Source organism: Macrobrachium nipponense, chromosome 27 (assembly GCF_015104395.2).
Source record: "Macrobrachium nipponense isolate FS-2020 chromosome 27, ASM1510439v2, whole genome shotgun sequence".
Classification (NCBI taxonomy): domain Eukaryota; kingdom Metazoa; phylum Arthropoda; class Malacostraca; order Decapoda; family Palaemonidae; genus Macrobrachium; species Macrobrachium nipponense.
This window is the reverse complement of record NC_087216.1, coordinates 29,720,992-29,733,003: the sequence shown is the minus strand read 5'-3', so window position 1 is coordinate 29,733,003 and position 12,012 is coordinate 29,720,992.

Below are 12,012 nucleotides of genomic sequence, written 5' to 3'. Positions count from 1 at the left end.
TGGGATACGGGGTGGGCCCCACCCGCCTGACCCGGGAAATGTGGCAGGCCCTGCCCACCCGTCCCGGAACCCGTGGCGGGCCTTGCCCGCCCATCCCGGTACACGTGGCGGGCCCCGCCTGTCCATCCCGGTACACGTGGCGGGCCTCGCCCGCCCATCCCGGGACCCAGGGCAGGTCACCTTGCCCATCCTAGGACATGTGTCGGACCCCGGACCCCGGCCCCCCCGTCCCAGGACATGGGTCAGGCCTCACCCACCCGTCACAGGACACGTGCGGACCTCGCCTGCCTGTCCCGAGGTACATGGTGGGCCTCGCCTGCCTATCCTAGGACACGTGAAATTCATATCTGAGGTATGTTACCTACAGAGGCCATACCCAGTTCTCTCGATTTTTCATTGATTTTCTATATTCCACGAGAGATATTTTGATTTATCAAAATATAGCAGGAAAGATTCTGAAAGATTTTTAATTATGTCTAGTCTCTTGGTGTTATAAATTGCTGAAATCTCTCTCTCTCTCTCTCTCTCTCGTACGGGATTTTTTTTCTCTAGTTTGTAAGAACATTAGTGATTTTTTGCAGGGCGTATCTTTTTTGTCTGCTCTCTCTCTCTCTCTCTCTCTCTCTCATCTTGTCCCGAAGGTGTGGAATTCTTCATTTGTTCCTTCATTTAGATTTAAGGCTTTGCATTCAATAAGTTTAGAGAGAGAGAGAGAGAGAGAGAGAGAGACTGTATTTTTGCGTAGAAAAACAGTGTATTGGTGTATTTACATATGACAGTGCATGTGAAATCACTCCTTTTGGAATATACAGTAGTACTTCGAGATACGAAAGGCTCAACTTACGAAAAATCCAAGTTACGAAAGCCAATGCGAAAAATTTTACTGCTCTACATACGAAAAGTTTTCAAGATACGAATGGTTGTTGCTGTAAAGTCCCTAGATTCGCCTGGACCACCGAGAACAATTTTAAAACTCCAGCGCCGCCAACTGAGTAAATTCGCCACCATCCTCCCGCTCTCCCATTGGTTCCTGATGCTAGTCACCCCATAAGGTCCTGCTCTCCTATTAGTCAGCATCTACCCCTTGTGCTTTAAGTATTCTATTGGTAAAAGGTTGCTGTAAATTGAAAAACTTATTCATGCAATACATTTAATAAAGAAAACATTAGGTAAAGATAGAATAAAGAATAGAAATGAATGGTTATTATACTGTTTGGTAGTTTCAGTAGTTGAAGAGAGATAATGAAAATTTATGGCTTACTGTGTAAAAGTGATTGCTTGGCGATCGTTCGATACTCGTAAGTGCTGGATGTAAACAGACGTTTGGAAGCTTTTTTTGTTTGTTTATTATAGTTAATGGTTACTTAATAATTATTTGAAATGAGTACATGCAATACATTTAATAAAAAAAATTGTGAATTAGATATCATAAAATATCAAATAAATCAGACTGCCAACAAATACGTATTTTTTAGAATTCTTCTTCTGTTTTATTATTACGTTACGTATACGCATGTTTCATTATAGCTGTCAGTAACTCGGTATCTTCATTAGGTAAAGATAGAATAAAGAATAGAAATGAATGGTTATTATACTGTTTGGTGGTTTCATTAGTTGAAGAGAGATACTAATGACAATTTATGGCTTACTGTGTGCTAGGAAAAATGATTGCTTGGCGCTCGTTCGATACTCTAAGACGGGTAAGAGCTGGATGTAAACAATCGATCGGAAGGTTTGTTTTTTGTTTGTTTGTGTATTATAGTTAATGATTAATTAATAATTATTTGAAATGAGTACATACTGATTATTTATACATTTTATTGGCATATTCTAAGCTTTTAGCTCTTAGGTTTAGATGTCAGAATCATAGACTAGGCTACAGTAGCAACCGCTAACATAGGCTAGGCTTATTGCTGAGGGACATATGCTAAAGTCCTAAAAATGGGGTTGAACATTACATGTGTAATGATTACATAATAAAAATATGGAATGTTAGTCCATATATATAAAAGACTAAAACTAAAGAGGTCAACCAGATTGCTTGCAGGAATGTGATCAGACCAGAGACGCTAAGATGACGTATACCATAAAATATGTAGGCTAAGTTGACATGCTGTCACCTGTAGTCATTCATTTGTTTTGAAACATTAGTCCAAGCTTCCTGCTTGAGATAAACACCGTGACCTATAGCTCAAGCGGCCTACGTGATTAGTAACTATGTCATCTGATTGTATGTTCGTATGTAACTATGTCATCTGATTGTATGTTCGTATGTAACTATGTCATCTGATTGTATGTTCATATGTTCGAGCTACTATCTGCTTCCTTCATAACTTGTAACGGAGATGGTAGACAGAGCAGAATAGAGTTAGCTATCGTCATTAGAAGACCTGTACCTCTTTACCTAAGCTTTATCATGTAGAGAGAATAGAATTAGCCATCATCATTGGCAGAAGCGATCAAGCTATCGTCATTAGAAGACTTGTACAATCATACCTGATCTTCACCATGTAAATTCAGAGAATATAAGTATTTATGTACTTCATGGTTTCTACTAGATCCTCACATCATTGCCGAATCATCATGAGTTTAACACATCGTCGTCATAACCAAAGAAAATAATACCGACTTCATAAGTGATCTACAAACCCCAAGACACTCCCATGAATATGGAAGTGCAATACCAACCGACTTAGCGTAAGATTATCGCAAGTCTAACATTACCTCATAGGGCGCCTTATTATACAAGGCAACAGCCCTAAAACATGCAGTTGAATATTACTCAAGTATGTACAGTATTTTGCCTTTTTGGAGTCATATTTCTTCCGTCGTAACCCTAGAACATGTGTTTTAGGCCTGGAAATAATTTACTGGGGTGTTTTGGAGGGCTTGGAACGGATTAGCCATTTTACATGTAAAATGTGTTCCAAGTTACGAAAAACCTCATAATACGAAGGCCGTCTCGGACGATTAATTTCGTATCTCGAGGTACCACTGTAATAGGAAATCTAATGTGTGTACTACCATGCTTTGTGTATAATGCTTCAATTGAGGATTTATTAATATTATTCTGTTCATTTGGGTATATATAATATATATATATATATATATATATATATATATATATATATATATATATATATAATATCATATATATATTATGATGTCCCAAAGACTGGTCACCTTTTAGACATGCTGTCTACGAACGAGGAACGCCAAAGAACAGGAATGAATAAAAAATACTGAAGCAGAATTGCACACACTTGAAAGGGACAATTGAGACCCACCACTCATGGCAATAATGACCGCCCTTAGGAAAGCATACCGCGCATGCGCACGTGTGTGTATGTGCTTGCGTGCGTGTGTGTGTGTAATATACGTGCAATATTACCAAGAGAAAGAGAGAGAAAAAATGGCTACAGTTGTTAATGGTGATGTTTTTCAGGATCACGAACCGTGGTCAGGTAGTTTTTCTTCTTCTTTTTTCGACATCGCGTATTCAGAGAACCTGACCTTTTTCTCCTTAAAGGAAATAGTGATGGCCACAGCTATGAGTAAATATAGATCAACGTGAAATGACGGGTGACAGTGTGTATTTTATAATCGCCTTACATTTTATGAGTATCTGTTTATTTATTAGTTATTTGTCCATTTACTTTTTTATTCTCCACTAACTGATCTCTTCTGTCTGTTTATCTGTTACTTTCTGTTACTTCTTTCTAACGAACATCATAATTTTCTTTGGAAGCTCGAATTTCAAGTCACTGGATCCTGTGGTGGGCTTGTTCCATATGAATACGGTTCATCTTCTGTATATAATAATAATAATAATAATAATAATAATAATAATAATAATAATAATAATAATTAATAATAATAAACATACTTAAAAAGTAAAGTTGTAAACCTCCATCCCTTTCCACCGTTTTCTCATTTTTTCGGGCCTGGGCAAGAACAGAACCACTGGTTGCCCGTCCCAACTGACCCTAATAATTCACACGTCTGTCAACAATCTTTATGCCAATGAATAACAAGAATTATTGGCTAACAATTCACTAACACAATACTCATGCGTACCGTTGGCCACTTGTCTCTTCAGGATATGTAGACACCGGATGTCGGATACCATTAACCCTTTGAATACGGCTGTGACGTATACGATATGTTTACTAAAGCAGCCCTGAATACGGCTGTATCGTATACAGTCACTTGTGATTTTCTTTTATGTTGAAGATTGATGATAGAAATACTAGCCTCTTTTTTCTTGATATGGTTACGATCTGCCAGTCGTCATACAGTAAATTCATATAAATGCACATATTTCCCTAAAATTCTTTAGTTTTTATCAATGTCATAGGAGGAAGAGTCAACGTGTTTACGCACATCCAGCGAGCTGACTGACCGCTGGCAGATCGAGAGAAGAGCTCTCGATGAGGATAATACTTTTCTAGATATGAAAATGAATGGAATTTAGAAAGGAACTAAACGAATAATTGTGATCCTGGTGCAAGAGACAGTGATGAAATTTCAACCGACATCGAAAGTGACGAAAATCTGCCACCTAACGAAAGCAGCGATGTCGAAAGAAGCCGGAGACAGCGAAGTGACCCATGTGATGAGTGGGAGAGGGTTGCCAGTAACGTCCAGCCCAGAGATTTCGTATTTGATGGCAGTGGCCGGGCATTACGTCAGGATGTAATGTGAATGGAAATTCAAAGGAGGTAGATTATGTTTTTGAATCTTTTGATAACGAATTTATGTGCCTCGTTGATTATACTTGGACATGCAGTAGCAAAATATCTGGGAATATTTGCCCAGGTTACCGTGAACGAAATGATACACTTCCTGTGTGTGATTATGATCACGTAGCATATAAGTAGACTTTGCGTCGTAGATTACTGGACTACACTTGAGGCGTTCGAGACAAAGGAGTGAGAAGGCTGATGGCAAGGGACAGATTTCATGCAATTCCAGGAGTTCTATATTTCGTTGATAATTTACACGAGAAAAAAAACACTTCGTTAATAATTCACAGGAGACAGGCCCAGATATAAAAAAAATGAATAAATAAACCATTGCTCGACAATGTGCGTAGATGAAAGTCTGATGATATGGAAGGGAAGAAGGCTTAGTTTCAAGCAGTACATTCCAGATAAAAGAAGTCGATTTGGAGTGAAAATATTTGAACTTTGTAATGCCAAAACGAATTGCATTCTCGATTTTATAATCTACAGACATATTGATAGATGAAAATCAAGGTGTATCTGGTTCTGCGTCAAAGCATTTAATGTCTTCGTATCTCGAAAACATCACAAATCCGCCATTGTCAATGAAAGAAGGAACTGGAGACCGTCAGGCAGAGCCGCATATACTTGGGATAATCCCGTGGCCCTATTTTCAAGCTAATATTCCAACGTCCACGCCCACCAGATTCGATGAAGGTGGAAAGTACAGCGAGCTGAAAACAAGGCAGGTTATTTCTGTCAAAGGATGCGTGCATCTCAGATACCACCTACGTCGTTTGCCACACCTGCATGTGACATGTAAACACGATTGTCACCCACCCACATTCACCAGGGATCATTATTATGAATTATTGTTGATCAAAATATATTAGTATGTAGTGTATGCAGCGTTTTTATAGCCTCTTGACATGTAAGTACATACCTGCATACAAACACACATATACACACAAACACCCATACACACACACACACACACACACACACACACACACACACACACACACACCCACACATATATATATATATATATATATATATACATACACACACACACACATATATATATATATATATATATATATATATATATATATATATATATATATATGTGTGTGTGTGTGTGTGTGTGTGTGTGTGTGTTTGTATGTATGTATGTATGTATATATTATGTATGTACTTATATGTCAAGAGGCCATAAAAACGCTGCATACACAACACACTAATATATTTTGATCAACAATAATTCATGATAATGATCCCTGGTGAATGTGGGTGGGTGACAGTCGTGTTTACATGTCACATGCAGGTGTGACAAACGACGTAGGTGGTTATAACCTGATATAACCTGACTATACTTCAGGAGTGCTGCATATTTTTCACGGTATAAGTACAGGATGGTTTGAACTGCTTCGAAAAATAAAATTACCTTTTATCACGGAATTGTACAAAGAATTTTCAGTAACATAATAAGTACGGATTCTTTGGTAATTTACTTTCTAATTAATCTCAAGATGTGTATTTTTAAAGTTATAATTGACTTGAAACTGAATTTAGATTATAGTTGATTAACAGCCCCTAAAGAAGTAACTCCCAGGATGTGAAAGGTAACGTTAGTACACTCGACAGATGAAAAGAAATGAGGAGGCCACCATTCGAAACCGACCTGTGGTGGGAAATGAATAGAAATTAAGCCTACTGTGCATTTCAGGGCCGTGTCTAATTGATTTTAGTCGATAAAATCTCACCAAAGAATCGGATATGGATCGTATTTTGGAAATAGCTATTTGAAGCCACGGCCTAATTGGCAAAAATATGTAGTGATGTCTAATTTTGATAATTAATATTTTATTTATTTTTTATTTATTTATTTTTATATATTTATTTATTTATTTTTATTTTTTATTTTTATTTATTTATTTTTATTTATTTATTTATTTTTATTTATTTATTTATTTTTATTTACTTATATATTTTAATTTATTTATTGTATTTATTTTTTATTATTTATTTTTTAAATAAATAAAACTAAATACAAGAAATTTAAAGGGGAACTTAACTAAATCTAGCAGGCTCGTACATAGAGGCTAGTATAACGTCATTACTCAAGACCCTACCACTCAATGATACTGTAGTGACGTACGTTACTAGAGATCCCGCCCATATACTTTATGAATGAAGACTCAGATGTTGGTAGTAGTAGTAACAGTACTATATGGAATTCTTAAATTGTTTCACACATTCAAACTCCCAAGTAGAGCACAATTAAGGAATGGGCATTAAATGACAATATTAATTTTGTAATACAGTTCCATGGCGCAATTCACGTTTCTGTTGATTTGAAATATGCACAAAGTCTTACACAGTCTCTGTGAAAACCATTGTTACCCTGCAGTTTCAATGATAGCCGCGAAATTTGCCAAATGGTCTTAGGGTCTATGTGGATAAAGACTAGTACTTAGCCAATGAATAAAAATAAAATGTATTTATAATATTACTTAGTTTTCCTATGCACACGGCCACATAAAGTGTTGATAATGATGTTATTAATCATAATAATTACATTAATATTCATTACTATTATTATCATTATTCTTGTTATTAATATTATAAGCATCATCATTATTGTTATTATTCATACTTCGACATCAGGAAATAGGGTGATAGAACATACATAAATACATATGCCCTCTACCGTGGGCAGACAATTCCACGCAGGACAATTCAGCTCCGACAATTCAGCACATGACAATTCAGCTTAGAGACAATTCAGCGCATGACGATTCAGCGCAAAGACAATTTGGCGAAATAAAGCTAAAGCATGGAAAATTACGAAAACAGTGATGAAATTAGTTTTTATTTGTAAATTATTTTTGAAATTCAAAAAATTGAAATATGATATTTATTGAAATAAGATATTGAAAATTATACTAATTTATTTCTGATTTGGCGACAGAAAACAAAACGAACTACTTGCAGTTAAAAATATTGGTAATAATCTAAGATTGTTTACACTTTCAACCATCGAACAATTGACAGTTGTTATTTATGCTATAACAACAAGCGAATAATAGTTCTTACTGGTATCTTCTAAACTCACTGATGGTGATTTCCCTCTCTGAACCGTAGTTTTTTGACAAACCTTCGCTGAGCTAAAACAAAAACAAAACAAAAACAAAAAAACAAAAAAAAACACATGGAGCTGATTTTATCAGAGAAAGGTCGTGATCACATTCTATTATTCATATATTCTGTGAAGGATGTGGAGTTTTTGAAATTGGAGCAAGACAACGCAGAGAAAATGATACTGAGAATCAGAGCTGGACACGACGATTCCAGAAAAAAAGCAAATTATCAGAGAACAGCTAAGACAATAAAAACGCCAGTCAGTAAATATTTGAATCGAGCAAACAAAATGGAATACTTACAAAATATAAGCTACCTCATGAATTGCAGAAATAAATTAGTATGAATATTTTTGGACAGGAATATTTTGTAGTATGTCATTTCAGTAAATAATTTTGTCTACTTTTTAAAATTCAGTGTTACAAATAAAAGATTAATTTGATGACTCTTTTCTTCGTTTCATTATTTTTATCTTATTTCGCAAAATGTCTTTGTGTTGAATAGTCCTTGCCCTGAATTGCCATGCGCAGAATTGTCTCTAAGCTGAATTGCCATGCGCTGACTTGTCTCTAAGCTGAATTGTCATGCGCTGAATTGTAATGAGCTGAATTGTCTCTAAGCTGAATTGGCATGCACTAAATTGTCTCTAAGCTGAATTGTCATGCGCTGAATTGTCTCTAAGCTGAATTGTCATGCGCTGAATTGTCATGCGCTGAATTGTCATGCTCTGAATTGTCTCTAAGCTGAATTGTCATGCGCTGAATTGTCTCTAAGCTGAATTGTCATGCACTAAATTGTCTCTAAGCTGAATTGTCATGCGCTGAATTGTCTCTAAGCTGAACTGTCATGCGCTGAATTGTCTCTCAGCTGAATTGTCATGCGCTGAATTGTCTCTAAGCTGGATTATCATGCGCTGAATTGTCCTGCGCGGAATTGTCGGTGCTCCGCCGTATACATACACATATAGAGACAGATATGGTGCATACATAGATACATAAATGAAATTTATAATATGACCCCGACCTGGGTCGCGTGGGTTTCTTAAGTTACTGTGGGTCATGCAGAAATCAAACGCTCAGTAATTAATTTAACACCGGTCTTATATTCTAATGAATTTACACAAGGGCCCGAGTGAAATGAACTTAATATCTATGTACCGGCGGAATTGAGACCGAGCGGAAACCGGCAGAGGGCACGAGGGGAAAGTGCGTCTTTCCCTTCTCTTGACCGACGCTTGACTCCTCACCCTCAAGGAGACGGCTTGGTTTCCTCTCTCCTCAATACCCCCCAGAAACCCCCGATATATTGCTTCTAGGCCATGATTGGGTCTGGCACCTGTCCTTAGGTCTATTGGCCAATGAGTGCCCCTATAAGGGACGCCCATGCCCAACGGACTTTTTGGGGGATGTTGGGGGAGGTGACGCTTTCTTCATCTGAGAGAGAATGACCGTTAACGACCTCATGGCGTCTTCTGAGATGTTCAGATATTCTTGGGAAAGTTGTTTATAAGCCCTCTAGAATGGCTTATCACTCCCTCCCCAAACTCCTTAGCGTCCTCGCAAAGCTATAGTCTCTGCCTTGTCCCATCTCGAGTCTCTTTTCTCAAGGTACTGATTTATCTAAATTCAAATTAACTATCTTAAAGGGGGCCATTTGACGTGTGTACAAACTAAAGGTTACAAGTAAATTGAACACGTCTTACAACAACATAAGATCTTTATAAAAAAAAATTAAGAACAATCAGTCTTTCCTGGAACAGATCAAAACCAAAAAAAAAAAAGAAATCATTCAATAAGTTCAGGTTCATACTCAAAACAAAATGGTGAAAACAAAAAGACAGAAAATTTTACACATTCAGCCACTGCCCTTGGCAATCACGACACATGGCATCCATTTTTAATGACATTGTATCACGTTAATCTATTAAATTTCTTCAAAATAATCAAAAACATAATTTAAACATACACGGAACAAAAATAATGCAATGGAATTTTACGAAAATAAAAAAAAAAATCTTCCTGGAACATCAATGTGCATTTACTACTATCACATAAAAAAAAATAACTAAAGAACCATAGAAATAGATTTGGAAATTCAGGCACAAACAAACAAAAATTTCATCATCTGTGAAAATAAAAAAAAACTTTACAAGCATTAGTGTAATTTATGAAAGATAAAATAGGATGGAATCGGTGTTGCGACAAATTTAACACAAATAAAAAACAACAAATCAAAATAATAAAATAACGTACAAAGCAACATAACCACATCAAAACAGAATTACACATAAGAATATGATCCACAGGTAATAACATTTGTTCTGAAAATAATTTGGACAAGTTATATCAAACAACATAAATTCGTGACACATTACAATCTGATCGAGATAACAAGAAATAAAATAAAAAAAAATAAACAACTGGTATGATTCTGAATCCTAGGCAAAGACGTGGGTTGGCATTTACAGACTCTGTTCACTGACCCCTTTCATTTACTTTGCAACAGCATTTACGTATGACATAGGCTCGGGAGCTCAGTCTTGTGCTCTCGGTGGGGCGCCCACTTGCGCTCCAGTATTTCTTTCTGACTCGTCTCCCAGGTACCCGGCCAACCCCGGGTACGGGGGTACTGGTTTATTGGTGTAAAACACTACGCTGTCCTCGAGCACCGGACGTAAGTGCGACAGTGGTGCTCGCTCACAGCCCTGTGCGAATATTGCTGAATCACAGCAGAGGAGTGCTTGATCTCCTTCACACGATACGGTCCCATATATGACGGTTCGAGCTTGTGTTTCGACAGTTGCATTTTCTTCAAGTAGATTCGATCTCCAACCTGTATTGGGGAATCGTGAGCTCGAAACCGTCTGTCGTACCGCAAGCGGTACTTTTCGTTTGCCCTCAACAGCAGACGTTGCGTAGCTTGGAACACACGTCGGGTCGCGTTACAAAACCACACCCGGTACTGTTCCACCGTATAAAGGGGCATCTGTTGAGGGTCCAAGACCACCGAATACGGCAGTCGGATGTCTTGTCCATTACATCAAAAAGAAGGGGTGTCCCTAATCGAGCTGTTATATGCGGCATTAATAGCCATCTCAGCCGTCTGCAACAGAGACGGCCAGGAAGTCGGATTATCCCCGATGAGATATTTTAAGATGTTGACTACCTCTCTGTTGTGAGACTCAACGAGTCCGTTAGCAGACGGCCGATAAGCTGCGATGGTAACATGATCTACTTGTAAGAGGGCCGTAAACTCGCGAATTAGTTCATTTACGAACTCACGGCCGTTGTCCGACACTAGTATTCTGGGACACCCAAATCGACTTACTAGGGAATGCAACGCTTTAGCCACTTCCTTTGCAGATTTGTCTATCATTGCGCACACATGTGTGAAACGCGTGAACGCGTCCACAAATACACAAATATATCTAGGTTGTCCTTGCACTGAAGGTAGTGGTCCTACCACATCCATATGCACTCTATCCCACTTCACCGGCACCACAGGCCATAATCGGGCCTTCGGAATCACCGTTCTGTGCTTTTTCATCATGTTGCATACATGACAATTACTTACAAATTTAGTTATGTCCCTACGCATGCCAACCCAAAAGAAATGTTCACGGGCTCTTCTAAGAGATCTTTCTATACCTACATGCCCAGCATAAGGGCTGACATGAATCATGTGTATGTCTGTCTCTACTAAGGCTCGAGGAAGAACGACTTGGGCTCGGATATCAGCGGCCCTTTTTTCCCTATTTACTTAACATGACGTCTTTCACAATGAAAAACACGTTTTTTTTGATAAATGCACAAAATTCGGGAACTCGTTACTCTCACCTTCCACACAAGCTTTAATCTGACTAATCCAAGCTTTAGACACCTGACTTTCAACCAATTCTCGCACACTCCAACCACAAAAATCAACCACACTTTCATTCTCCGGGCATTTATTCTGGAATCCCCCGGACGGAGTTCCACCTGCATTTGACCCGCTACCGCCTCGGGCATTCTCATCCACCTGAGAGTGCCTGCGAGATTCCCGTTTCCTGCGCGTCGCGTTTACGTTTGTTTGACTGTCATTGTACGGAACTGTCGGAACGTTGCTGGCACTATCGCCTGCAGTGCCTGCGCCACCAACGTCACGA